Below are 14,216 nucleotides of genomic sequence, written 5' to 3'. Positions count from 1 at the left end.
TGGTGTTAATTATTCTTTGACTATTGGAAAGAATGGACTATTAAAGCGTCAGATCCTGAAATTTTATTTGTTGGGAATTTGTTGATTACGGATTACCAGTTTTTGAACTGTTCAGATTTTCTACTTTCTCATGATTCAGTCGTGGAGGTCCTATGTTTTCAGGAATTTATACTTTTCTTCTAGGTTGTTCCAATTTGTTGACTATATAATTGTGGCACTTTGTTATGATCTTTGTAATTCTGTAGTATTAGTTGTTTTCATTTCTGAATTATTTTTTATGAGTCTGACTAATGGTTTTCAGTTTTATTTATCTTTTCAAAGAACAAGCTTTTGGGGGTACCTGGGCAGCTCAGCCAGTTAAGTGTCTGCCTTTAACTCAGTTCATAATCCCAGGGTTCTGGGATTGAGCCTTAGATTGGGCTCCTGCTCAGCCAGGAATCTACTTTCCCTCTGCCACTTCTCCTGCTTGTGCTTGCTCTCTCTCTTAATCAAATAATAAAATTTTAAATAAAACTAAGAACTTTTTTTTTTTTTTAACTTTTCCGTTGTCTCTTTCCTTCTACTAACTTTGGGCTTTATTCTTCTTGTGTTCTTTACTTGAGATTTTTCTATTATTTTTAAGGTAAGCTTTAACACAATGAACATCCTTTTAGAACTGCTTTTACTGTATTCCATAAATTTTGCTATATCTTATCTCTATTTATCTTTGTCTCAAGTATTTTAAAATTTAACTTTTGATTTTTTTTTTTTTTCTTTAACTCATTGGCTGTTCAAACCTGTTCCTTAATAGAAATGTATTGGTGAATTTTCTATTTTTTTCTTGTAATTTATTTCTAGCTTCATACCAATGTGTTGAGAAAAGATGCTTCATATTATTTTAATCTTAAATTTTCTAATATGGTTTTGTGGCCTAACATATGATCTATCCTGGAGAGTGTTCCAAGAGCACTTGAGAAGAATGTGTATTTTGTGGCTTCTGGATAGTAAATTCTCCATATGTTAAGTCCTCTGGCCTGATATGTCATTTAAAGTTGATGTTTCCATGTTGATTTTCTGTCTGGATGATATCAGCATTAATGAAACTATGGTATTAAAGTCCTCTACTCTTATAGTATTGCTAGGTCTTGCTTCAGGTCTGTTAATATCTGCTTTATATATTTAGGTGCTCTTATGTTGAGTGCATAAATATTTACAGATGTTATCTCCTGACTGCTGGGTTACCTCTTCCAAGAGAATTGTACATCCTATTGAATTTTATATTTCTACTTCTCTGAATGCCATCTAAAATAGTGACTTAATTACTTGCTTGTGTCCCATATTTTACAACTAGATGAGAGGTTGCAAAATTAAGTGCACTACATACAACAATTGAAAACACTTAGAATATAAATGTGTGTGTTGCCTTGTGTGTATGACTAAAATTTCAGCTAAAGAGTAGTCAAATCTTTTGCAGGGGTAAAAGTTGTTTGCTTATATGTGAATAACCAGGTTATAAAATTTCCCAAACATGGCATTTGGAGTGAGCAGCTTATATTAATAGATAAACTTTTTTTGAGCTGTGTTCTCCTTTGAAAAATAAAATGAAAACTCCAACCTTAGTTTGGATGGACACTGCCAGAGAACATGCTATTGGGCATATTCTAGTTAACTGAGATTACTTTTTTGCACACAGATTACTCTGACAAAGGAAAATGTGTATTGAAACAACTTGTGAGTTAATAAGGTAAAAATGGGTACAGTATTATATACTCAATAGATACCTTTATGGAATACATGGATTCCTGTGCCATATTCAATTTAGAGACAACCCTTCTTATCATAATCGTTTCATTATGAATACAGTAAAACTATTGGACTTATATTTGCCTAATACTGTATGATTTAATCACTGTCTTTCCTTTGATGGCATTTGCAACATTTTTTAAAGTATTACTTGATTTGCTGTATGTTTGAAACTATTGAAAGTTTTTTTACCCCAATAAGAATTAGTACATTATGTAGCCTTGATCCTAAAGTACAAATATTTTGCCCATATCATCAGCATTATTGACCGGAGTCCCATGCATGTGGAGTTAATTGAAAATCATAAAATCTAATCTTTGTAATCTAGGAGTGTAAAAATAAAAACATGGGCTCAGTAAACCAAAAATTGTCATATATTCATTTCCTGCAAATTTCCAAAGCTTTGCTAGAAAAAAAAATAAAGCATTACCTACAAAAAATGTTGAAGTCTATATTGAAAAAAAAAAAAACTATACAGCAGTGAGTTTAAGTTATTGTAATCTCCTTCCTTCCTCAAAGTGATATAAATCATAATGTCGATGAACCAGAGCTTCATTATTCTTTCAACATAAATAATAATGAGTTCTGGATGAGTAGGCAAGAGGATATTTATAAGACTATTTAAGTGCATTGATTTAGAGTAGTCAGTGAGCTCATAAAAGCACAGAAGACAACTGAAGGTAAATAGCAGGAAAGAGATATGGTAATTTAACACTGGGTTATTCTTTTGATGCTTGAAGGATATATACAGCGTATGGGTAAAGAATCAACACTGCCTCAGGAAAAGGAGGAAGAATTAGTCAAAGACTACAGTTAGACAAGATGAATAAGTCCTAGAGATCTGTACAGAATAGCACCTCTAGTCAACATAAGAGCTACTCTTCTAGCAAACTTTTCAATATACAATATTAAGTGTTGTTACCACAATGACCAAGAATAAAAATGGCAGGAGGAAACTTTTAGAGGTGATGGATATGTTAATGCATAGACTGTGGTGATGGTTTCACAGGTGGGTATTTATCTTCAAACTCATTGAGTTGTATACATTAAATATGGACAGCTTTTTTCAAAGGTATGAATGAATGCTGAGTTGGCTAATACTTCTCAAGTCCAAGCCAGCTGGTCTATTAAATGGTCTGATGAATTAGTTAATAAATAATAAGTTAATAAATTTTCTCAAATATATTTCATATATACATGAGAACAAGAGTAAATTTTTTTTTTTTCAAATAGAGATCCTACTAGCTTTGCACTGTGGCAGTATCATAGCCAATGAGGTTTACCTGAGGCGTGATTATTGCTAATTGAAAATAGAGATCCTACTTTTGGTCTTTTTCATTCCTTCTGTAATTTCTACTCCAGATAAAGACATGACATGTTTTTGTCATAACTGTTGTTTTGTGTGACACAATATTTGTGAGTTAAGGATCATAATTTATAATTTTATAGCTGAATATTTAATAGATGAGAAACTAAATAACCTATACATACTATTTTCTTGTTAAAAAAAAGAAAGCCTTCTTAAGGCTTTAAGAAATTAAGCATGGTTTCATAGTGACTGAATGAGGAAAAAGTTGAGCATTACTACTTTTGAATGCATGAATAAGGTCAGTTAGTGAGGATTTGAATGTCCTATGGTTATTCTTCCTCAAATCCTTAAGGAAAATTTTAAAAGTTCACTTGTAATCTACAGTAAATGGATCCAGAAATATCCAGAGGGGCTCCAGGGCTTATTCAGACCACCATTTATTTCCCCAGCAAACAGTGCCTCCTATTGGGATAGGATAACTCCAGTAAAGGCTCTTCTCTCTTAGAAATGACTCTATAGACCCTTAATCATAGATTGAGTGGCTGGTTTATAATTCAGCAGTTGTTGACCTGAGGAAAAAAAAATGCCTATATTTGAATCTAGGACCCTGCATAAGCACTACTGGTACCTTCATGCATATCAGAAGCAAAGGTGGTATGGCACAAATTCATGATAATGAACCTTGTATTAACAGTATATAAATAGATATGGCCAGAATTCTCTTCAGTTGACTAGTTTAATTAAAGCATAGGCATGGGGCAGCTGGGTGGCTCAGTGGTTGAACATCTACCTTTGGCTCAGGTTGTGATCCCAGGGTCCTGGGATGGAGTCTGGCATCAGGCTCCCTGCCTGCTTCTCCCTCTGCCTATTTCTCTGTGTCTCTCATGAATAAATAAATAAAATCATTTAAAAAAATCAGGCAAAATATAATGGAGGCCCCATATGGAAAACTAATCTTAATAATTTAAAATGAAACATTTTTATTATACATGTGTATAAATATGAAATTAATACTCCTCATCTTACAGAGAACTCAAATAAGGTTCTAAGAATCCCATGCCATATAGGTCTCTGCTGATACTAAGTTACTGGGACCACACACAATTCACCAACAAGTCATACAACCATGAAAGGGTAACTTTTTTTTTTTTTTTTTCTGTAAAATAACCCAGAAGTAATCAACAGGCTGAAAGAGTATTCACAATGTGGAAAACACATCCTTAGGTATGAGAAATCAAAACTTTTTTTTTCATTGAGTAGTGAAAAAAATCGAAAGAAAAACACAAGAAGCAGTAAATCAAAATCTTTTTTAAAATGATTTTTCTATTACAAAGCAAATTCCTAGTCAGAATATTAAACCTACAACAAAATTACCAAGGTATTTATCAATAAGAAGTATTACCTCAAGAGCTCTGTGTTGGTTTCCTATTAGTGCTGTAACAGATTACCATAAATTAATTCTCTGGTAGTTCTGGAAGTCAGAATTCTGAAATGGTTTACACAAGGCTAAAATATCAATGTCATTTGGTATCTATTTTTTCTGAAGGCTCCAAGGAAGAATCCATTTGCTTATCTTTTTCAACTTCTAGAGGCCTGCCCTGTATTGCTGGGTTGTAGCCCCACATCAGACAAATATGTTTCCATTAGATGAATCTGATTGTGACTCTTCTGACTCTTTCTTAGAAGAACCCTGGTGATGGCACTAAGGTTAGATAATCCAGGATAGTATCCCATCTCAAGATCCTAAATGCAATCAAATTAAAAAAATAAATAACTTTTTTGCCACGCAAGATAACATTCACAGATCTAAAGATCAGAAGTGGTCACCTTTGGGATACCATTACTCTGCCTACCACAAGCTCATCGCACTGCTTATTATGGAAAACAAAACAGTACCCTAGAGTGTTGTACAGGGAAAAAGCGCTGGATCTAAGCTCTGGCTCCGCTAGTATCTCACGGACACCTTGTGACAACTTCTATACATCACTAATTCTACGTATGTCTCCTTTTTCTAAGCAGTATAATCAAATGAGGTAACCTAGTGAAAGCGTTCTGCAAAGTATAACCTCATTTATAAAAAGAGGTAGGGCTTTATTCTGAGCTACACCACTAGTATATCTGGGCCTCTTCTCGTTTTCAAATGTAGTTTGGGACTGGAATTAATAGATAATTAGGCAATCCATCCAGCTGTGAAGTTCTTTTTAAAATACATGAATGAGGACCATTTTTTTTATATAATCTACATTTTTAAAGCTATTTGCAGTACTTCCAGTCCAAATTTGTTGCTGCTATGATTGAACATTTGCATCTGTGAATGAACACATTCAGAAAAGAGAGCCTACTACCTTCAAAGCTGTTAGCTTCATGTGTAATCCTGTCTGAATGATAAAACATTTATTTTATGTTGAATGGGCATCTGTCTTCCTGTTGCATCCCCTTGGATGTGGTGATAACATATTTTTAACAATGTCATGGGAGGGGCCCCTGGGTGGTACAGTCAAGCATTTAACTCTTGGTTTTGGTTCAGGTCATGATCTCATGATCCTGAGGTGGAGCCCACGTTGGGTTCTGCACTCAATGTTGAGATCATCTCCTCCTTCTGCCCCTCGGCCTACTCACACGAGTGCTCTCTCTAAAATTAAAAAAAAAAAAAAAAAATTATCCTAGGAAGTTGTACAATCATTATCGAAGGCATTTTTATATATGTTCTGAAGACAGATATTGCTCAAAAAAGATAAATTTTTAAAATTGCAGTGGAAATAGAAACCCATTTAATTTGTTATTGCAACTGCATTTTGATCCATTCCATTTAGATACACAAATGTTTTATGAAAGTCAACTACTTCCATTGAACTCTTCACCCTGTATTGTACCTTTTGGACCATTTTACTGAGATAAAAAAGCTTATTCTAGCAAATGAGATCACTGAGTAGGTTAGTAACAATTTTTCCTCAAATAGTTGCTTGTTTATGTAATACTTCTTGACTTGAAAATTTGTAGCTCCTCTGGTCGTTAATAAACACATTTTTTGTTCAATATTTCCTGGTTTTAACTTCAAGGATTCGATAATTGTCAAAGTTACTGTTGTTAAAAGTATTACCTTTTATTTTAGTGTTTTCACAGATAATGTTGGTCAGTATTATTACAAAATAAAAAGTAAATCCCATACACCATTTGCCAATTCCTTCTAATGGTCACATATTGTATAAGTACAGTATATTACAGCTAAAATCCACCAATTACATCAATTCTATTCAGGTTTCACAATCTTTACATGCATTCTGTGTGTATGTATATTCTGTGCAGTTTTCACATGTGTACATTTGACCAGCAGAAGAGGTTTACCTCTATTGTGCTACCCCTCGGGCTCCCCACAGGCATCATCTTGTCCTGTTCTTGCTCCTCTCCTTCTTCCATCTTTTTCTGACACAGTTGCCAGTGAAGAAAGGAAATATTTTCAATAAATTATGTTAGAAAAACTAGATAAACATACACCAAAAAGCAAAACAAAACAAAAACTTTATCACATACAAAATACAAATGAACTTTATTCCGAATGGATCATAGACCAAAAGATTGGAGTTAAGCTATCAAACTGCTAGAAGAAAAATGGGTTGGAAATTTACTTTTTGCCTCATAATATAAATTACAGATACTAAACATAAAATATAAAACCCTAAAAATATTAGAAAATTAAATGTTCAAAACTTAAAGGATAAAAACCCATTTAACAAGCTAAAATATGAAGGCATCCTATAAGAACAACTATTGGACAAAAATTTAATTACATAATATTAAACTTTTATAAAAGTATATCAAGAACAAGTTTTTTTTTCCAAAGTAGTAATAAACTGAGGAAAATATTTAAGACCCATGTGAGAAAAAATTATTTAAAAAATGGAATGAAAAAATGACCCAATAATTGGAAAAGTTTTAAACAAACCATTAAAAATGTATTAAAATTACTTTTAAATATAAGCAAATATTTAACCTCACATGCTATCAGGGAAATAAAAAGAAAATTTCTTCCTCAATCACACAATAAAGGAAAAATGAAGAAAAAGATAGGTTTAAAATATTTGGTAATTCTAAGAACTGGCTAAAGTGGAAGCCTGTATCTACCCTCCCCTTTACCCATTTTGCCCGTCACCTCCTTCCCCTGACAATCATCAGTTTTTTCAATTTATGTGGATAATTCTGTTTATCTGTTCCTTAGATCTCACATGTGATTGAAATCATATGGTATGTCTTTCTCAGCCTGACTTAATTCACTTAGTGTAATAAAATCTAGGTCCACCCATATTGTCACAAATGGCACAGTCTCGTCCTTTCTATGGCTGTGTGATTATCCACAACCTACATATCACATCTTCCTTATCTGTTAATCAATTGATGGACACTTAAGTTGCTTCCTTTTCTGGGCTACAGTGTATACTGCTGAAATAACCAGGAGTGCATGCATCTTTTTGAATTAGTGCTTACATTGTCTTTGGGTAAATGTCCAGTAGCAGAATTACTGGATCCTATGGTATTTCCATTTATCATTTTTTGAGAAAACCCCAAACTATTTATCATAATGGTTGTATCACTTTGCAATCCCATCAACAGTAAGTACATGAGGGCTCCATTTTCTCCATATCCTCGCCAAAACTGGTTTGTCTTTGATGTTAGCCATTCTCACAGGTGTAATGTGAGGTTTCCTTTTGGTTTTGATTTGCATTTCCCTGAGGATGAGTGATGTTGAGCATCTTTTCGCGTGTCTATTGGCCATCTGGGTGTCGTCTTTGGGAAAATATCCATTCAGGTCCTCTGTCCATTTTTTAATCAGATGGGATGTGTGTGTGTGTGTGTGTGTGTGTGTGTGTTGAGTGTGGAAGTTCTGCATGTACTTTGGAAATAACCCCTTATGATATACATCCTTTGCATATATGTTCTCCCATTTAATAGGCTGCTTCTTTGTTTCATTGTTGTTTTTTTATGCTGTACAGAATGTTTTTGTTTTCACATAGTCTCAATACTTTATTTTTGCTTTTGTTTCCCTTGCTGTGGGAGACACACATAGAAAAATGTTTCTAGAGTCCATGTGTCAGAAATTACTGCCTATGTTCCTTTATATGGTTTTTGTGGTTTCAGGCTTTACATTTAGGCCTTTAATCCATTTTGAGTTTATTTTTATGTGTATGGCATAAGAAAATAGTCCTGTTTCATTTGTCCAGTATTCTCAGCACCATTTGTGGAAGATACTGTCTTTTTGCCATTATATATTCTTAACTCCTATGTCATAGATTAATTGATAAGCATGAGTTTATTATTTCAGCTTTCTTAAACTTTCTGAGATGTGTGGCCTGACATGTGCTCTATTCTGGAGGTTGTTCCGTGTGCATTGAAAACCATGTGTATTCTGTAGGCTTTGGATAGAATATTCTGTATCCGTCATTTTTTTTGTATTTTTTTTAATTGGAATTGGATTTGGCAACATTAGTATAACACCCAGTGGTCATCCTGTCCCCTGCCCATCACCCAGTCACCCCATCCCCCGCTCTCCTCCCCTTCCACTACCCCTTGTTCATTTCTCAGAGTTAGGAGTCTCTCATGGTTTGTCACCCTCTCTGATATATCCCACTCATTTTCTCTCCTTTCCCTTTAATCCCTTTCACTGTTTCTTATATTCCCCATATGAGTGAAACCATGTGATGATTGTCCTCCTCTGATTGACTGACTTCACTCAGCATAATACCCTCCAGTTCCAACCACATCAAAGCAAATGGTGGGTATTCGTCATTTTTTGTGGCTAACATTCCACTGTATACATAGATCACTTCTTCCTTATCCATCCATCTGTCGATGGACACGGAGGCTCCTTCCACAGTTTGGCTATTGTGGACATTGCTGCTATAAACATTGGGGTGCAGGTGTCCCGGCGTTTCATTGCATCTGTATCTTTGGGGTAAATCCCCAGCAGTGCAATTGCTGGGTCATAGGGCAGGTCTATTTTTAACTCTTTGAGGAACCTCCACACAGTTTTCCAGAGTGGCTGCACCAGTTCACATTCCCACCAACAGTGCAAGAGGGTTCCCCTTTCTCCACATCCTCTCTGACATTTGTTGTTTCCTGCCTTATTAGTTTTCACCATTCTCACTGGTGTGAGGTGGGATCTCATTGTGGTTTTGGTTTGTATTTCCCTGATGGCCAGTGATGCGGAGCATTTTCTCACATACTTGCTGGCCATGTGTAGGTCTTCTCTGGTGAAATGTCTGTTCATGTCTTTTGCCCATTTCATGATTGGATTGTTTGTTTCTTTGCTGTTGAGCTTAATAAGTCCTTTATAGATCTTGGATGCTAGCCCTTTATCAGGTCATTTGCAAATATCTTCTCCCATTCTGTAGGTTGTCTTTTAGTTTTGTTGACTGTTTCCCTCGCTGTGCAGAAGCTTTTTATCCTAATGAAGTCCCAATAGTTCATTTTTACTTGTTTCCTTTGTCTTCATAGATGTGAATTGAAAGAAGTTGCTGTGGCCAAGTTCAAAAAGGCTGTTGCCTGTGTTCTCCTCTAGGATTTTGATGGATTCTTGTCTCGCATTTAGATCTTTCATCCAAGTTTATCTTTGTGTGGTGTAAGAGAATGGTCTAGCTTCATTCTTCTGTATGTGGCTGTCCAATTTTCTCAGCACCATTTATTGAAGAGACCGTCCTTTTTCCAGTGGATAATCTTTCCTGCTTTGTCAAATATTAGTTGACCATAGCGTTGAGGGCCTATTACTGGGTTCTCTTTTCTGGTCCACTGATCTATGTGTCTGTTTTTTTGTGCCAGTACCACACTGTCTTGATGATCACAGCTTTGTAGTACAACCTGAAATCCGGCATTGTGATGCCCCCGGCTCTGGTTTTCTTTTTCAATATTCCCCTAGCTATTCAGGGTCTTCTCTGATTCCACACAAATCTTGAGATTATTCGTTCCAATTTTGTGAAGAAAGTCTGTGGTATTTTGATAGGGATTGCATTGAGTGTGTAAATTGCCCTGGGTAGCATAGACATTTTCACAATATTAATTCTGCCAATCCATGAGCCTGGAATATTCTTCCAGCTCTTTGTGTCTTCCTCAATTTCTTTCAGAAGCTTTCTGTAGTTTTTAAGGTATAGATCCTTTACTCCATTGGTTAGGTTTATTCCTAGGTATCTTAGGCTTTTGGTACAATTGTAAATGGGATTGATTCCTTAACTTCTCTTTTTCAGTCTCATCGTTAGTGTATAGAAATGCCACTGTTTTCTGGGCATTGATTAACCTGCCACACTGCCGAATTGCTGTATGAGTTCTAGCAATTTTGGGGTGGAGTCTTTTGGGTTTTCTATGTACAGTATCATGTCATCTGAGAAGAGGGAGAGTTTTTCTTCTTTGCCAATGTGAATGCCTTTTATTTCTTTTTGTTGCCTGATTGCTGAGGCTAGGACTTCCAGTACTATGTTGAATAGCAGTGGTCAGAGTGGACAATCCTGTCGTGTTCCTGATCTTAGGGGAAAGGCTCCCAGTGTTTCCCTATTGAGAATTATATTTGCTATGGGCTTTTCATAGATGTCTTTGAAGATGCTGAGGAATGTTCCTCTATCCTACATTCTGAAGAGTTTTGATCAGAAATGGATGATGTATTTTGCCAAATGCTTTCTCTGCATCTATTGAGAGGATCACATGGTTCTTGTTTTTTTTCTCTTGTTGACGTGATCTATCACGCTGTTTTACAAGTGTTGAACCAGCCTGGCATCCCAGGAATAAATCCCACTTGGTCATGGTGAATGATCCTATGTACTGTTGGATCCTATTGGCTAGTATCTTGTTGAGAATTATTGCATCTGTGTTCATCAGGGATATTGGTCTATACTTCTCCTTTTTGGAGGGGTCTTTGTCTGGTTTTGGAATTAAGGTGATGTTGGCCTCATAACACCAGTTTGGAATATTTCATCTCTTTCTATCTTTTGGAGTAGCTTTAGTAGAATAAGTATTGTTTCTTCTTTAAATGTATTGATAGAATTCCCCTGAGAAGCCATCTGGCCCTGGACTTTTGTGTGTCAGGAGGTTTTTGGTGACTGCTTCAATTTCCTCCCTGGTTATCAGCCTGTTCAGGTTTTCTATTTCTTCCTGTTCCAGTTTCGGTAATTTGTGGATCTCCAGAAATGTATCCATTTCTCCTAGATTGCCTAGTTTATTGGCATATAGCTGCTCATAATACGTTTTTAGAATCATTTGTATTTCCTTGGTATTGGTTGTGATCTCTCCTCTTTCATTAATGATTTTACTAATTTGTCTTTCTCTTTAAGAAGGCTGGTTAATGGCATATATATGTTATTAATTCTTTCAAAGAACCAACTCCTGGTTTTATTGACCTGTTCTACAGTTCTTCTGGTCTCTATCTTTATTAACTCTCTTCTTCTGCTTGGTGTAGGTTATACTTGCTGTTCTTTCTCCAGTTCCTTTAGGTGGGAGGTTAGCTTGTGTATTTGAGTTTTTTCCAATTTTTTTGAGGGAGGCTTGTATTGCCATGTATTTCCCTCCCAAAGATTTTGAACGGTTGTATCTTCACTTTTATTAGTTTCCATGAATCTTTTTAATTCTTCTCTAATTTCCTGGTTGACTCATTTATCTTTTAGCAGGATGCTCTTTCACCTCCATATGTTTGAGTTTCTTGCAAATTTCTTGTGATTGAGTTCTAATTTAAAACATTGTGGTCTGAAAATATGCAGGGGACAATCCCAACTCTTTGGTATCAGTTGAGACCTGATTTCTGACCTAGTATGTGGTGTATTGTGGAGAAAGTTCCATGTGCACTTAAGAAGAATGTATATTCAGTTGTGTTTGGATGCAAAATTCTGTATGTATCTGTGAAATCCACCTGGTCCTGTGTATCATTTAAAGCTCTTGTTTCTTTGATGATGTTTTACCGAGAAGATCTGTCATTTGCAGAAAATGCCATGTTGAAGTCTCCTACACTTAAGTATTATCTAAGTATGTCTTTACTTTGGTTATTAATTGATATATTTGGCAACTTCCGCATTAGGGGCATAAATATTCATGATTGTTAGGCCCTCTTGTTAGATAGATACTTTAAGTATGATACAGTATCCCTCTTCATCTCTTACTACAGTCTTTGGGATAAACTTTAGTTTATCTGATAGGAGGATTGCTACCCCTGCTTTCTTCTGAGGACCATTTGAATGGTAAATAGTTCTCCACCCTTTCATTTTCAGGCTGGAGGTGTTCCTAGGTCTAAAATGTGTCTCTTGTAGACAGCAAATAGATGGGTCTTGCTTTAGTATCCAATCTAATACCCTGCGTCTTTTGATGGGATCATTTAGCCTATTCATGCTCAGAGTTACTATAGAAAGATGCAAATTTAGTGTCCTCATAATACCTATTCAGTCCCTGTTTTTGTGGCTTATTTCTTTGGACTTTGTCTTTCTTTTACAGGGTCCCCCTTAAAGTTTCTTGCAGAGCTGGTTTGGTGGTCACATATTCTTTCAGTTTCTGCCTGTCTTGGAAACTATCTCTCCTTCTATTCTGAATGAGAGCCTTGCTGAATAGAGTATTCTTGGCTGCAGGTTCATCTTATTTAGGACCCTGAATATAACCTGCCCTTTCTGGCCTGCCAGGTCTCTGTGGAAAGGTCCGCTGTTAGCCTATTACTTCTCCCCATAAAGGTTAGGGATTTCTTGTCTCTTGCGGCTTTAAGGATTTTCTCTTTATCTTTGTAATTTGCAAGTTTCACTACTAAATGTTGAGGTGTTGAATGCTTCTTATTTTTTTTTTGGGGGGGGGGACCTCTTTATCTCTTGGATCTGAATTCCTGTTTCCCTCCCAAATTAGGGTAGTTCTCAGCTATGATTTGTTCAAATATGTTTTCTGACCCTGTGTCCCTCTTGGCGTTCTCTGGCTATCAGTAGCTTTATCAGTAGCTATCAGTAGCTTTATAAATGTGCTTCTGAAGCTTTCTGACATCGAATTGTAATCCAAATTCTGTAACTCTGTGGCAGAGAGTATTGTTTCTGATTCTTTTGTGGTGAGTTCTTCCTTCTAGTCATTTTGCTCTGTGCAGAGTGGCTATGTGAGTGGGCTGAATCAAGACTACCAACCACAATCTAAGTAAATTTCACCCTAGATGATTTTGACAAGGTCAGAGACCAGAAAGTGAAAACAAAGACCAGAATGAAAAAATACAAAAGGACCACTAAAGTGAAAAATTAATTTTAAAATAAAGTAGTAAAAAAAAAAAATCACAAAGAAGAAGAGAAAAAAAGGGAGAAGAAAAGAAAAGAGGGAAAAACAAGAGAAGAATGGCAGGGGGTACTGGGAGATGGTGGTGGTGAGGAAGTTATAGTGGAGGGAGAGAGTAGTCTACCTGAGGGGTCCTAGAGGGCGATCCTCTTGGTTCTGAGTGTATTCAGTTCTGTATGTTAGGCGATGCTCAGTCCCAGATTTATAGAAACCAGCAATACTTGTAGAGAGCCCCACCATTGACCATCAGAACATACAGGAGATAAAAGAGGGGCAGGATGGGAAGGAAGAGCAAATATAACCTCACAGAATGAACCTGCACGGTATACCCCTTGGTTGTGGGTGCTGCTGGTCATGTTTTAGAAGGAATTAACTTCCCCCCATCATAGAACAAAGTGAGCAGAGAAAACAAAAACCACAAAACAAAAGTATCTTGTATATCTCCCAAAATTAGGTTGAATATGTTGAAAGGAATTTTAGAAGTGGAAAATATATCTAGGACCTGAAATTGTAGAAATACAAAAGCCAAGAAGGAAGAATCTTAAAAACCAAGAGCTGGTAATATTGTAGTTAAAGGGGGAAAAGAGGAAAAATACGGAAATTTATAGTCTGATAATAAAACGAGTTATCCTGGAAAACCGGGGGGTAAAGGAGGGGTACTCTCTGGTTCTATATAGTGTAAATCCCTCTACTTTCCCTGGAGCTTCTCAGCGCTGCTGGGTCGGGAACTTGCTCCTCCCCGACCTCCCAGCGGGTCTCTGGGGGAGGGGCTGCCGCGGATGCTCAGGTGTGTGCACCTGGGGAGATGCCTCGTCCCTGCCGGGTGCAGCTCAGGTGAGCTGTGGACACGGGAGGCCCTGTCCCC

At 36.4% G+C, this 14,216-nt stretch overlaps 2 long non-coding RNA genes and 1 pseudogene across 5 annotated transcripts in view; 1 reads left to right on the top strand and 2 right to left on the bottom strand.

The window, feature by feature from the left end:
• Positions 1 to 3,025: 3,025 nt before the first annotated feature.
• On the top strand, positions 3,026 to 3,180 carry LOC140623999 (U4 spliceosomal RNA; annotated as a pseudogene).
• A 932-nt stretch (positions 3,181 to 4,112) lies between these two features.
• Positions 4,113 to 14,006, bottom strand: LOC140612292 (uncharacterized). The gene is made up of 3 exons (XR_012013565.1): positions 13,476 to 14,006; positions 6,437 to 6,514; positions 4,113 to 5,723 (listed from the first exon to the last, which is right to left on the bottom strand). It is a non-coding gene; the product is annotated as an uncharacterized lncRNA (long non-coding RNA).
• A 16-nt stretch (positions 14,007 to 14,022) lies between these two features.
• LOC140612279 (uncharacterized) overlaps positions 14,023 to 14,216 on the bottom strand; it is a 96,928-nt gene continuing 96,734 nt past the window's right edge. For all 4 annotated transcript variants that reach the window (XR_012013560.1, XR_012013558.1, XR_012013563.1 and 1 more), the window contains one exon: positions 14,023 to 14,167. This is a non-coding gene — a long non-coding RNA (uncharacterized lncRNA). The remainder of the gene's footprint in view (positions 14,168 to 14,216) is intronic.

Source organism: Canis lupus, chromosome 2 (genome assembly GCF_048164855.1).
Source record: "Canis lupus baileyi chromosome 2, mCanLup2.hap1, whole genome shotgun sequence".
In the NCBI taxonomy this organism is placed as follows: Eukaryota; Metazoa; Chordata; class Mammalia; order Carnivora; family Canidae; genus Canis; species Canis lupus.
The sequence above is the reverse complement of the archived record's forward strand: the minus strand, read 5'-3'. Positions and strand labels throughout refer to the sequence as shown.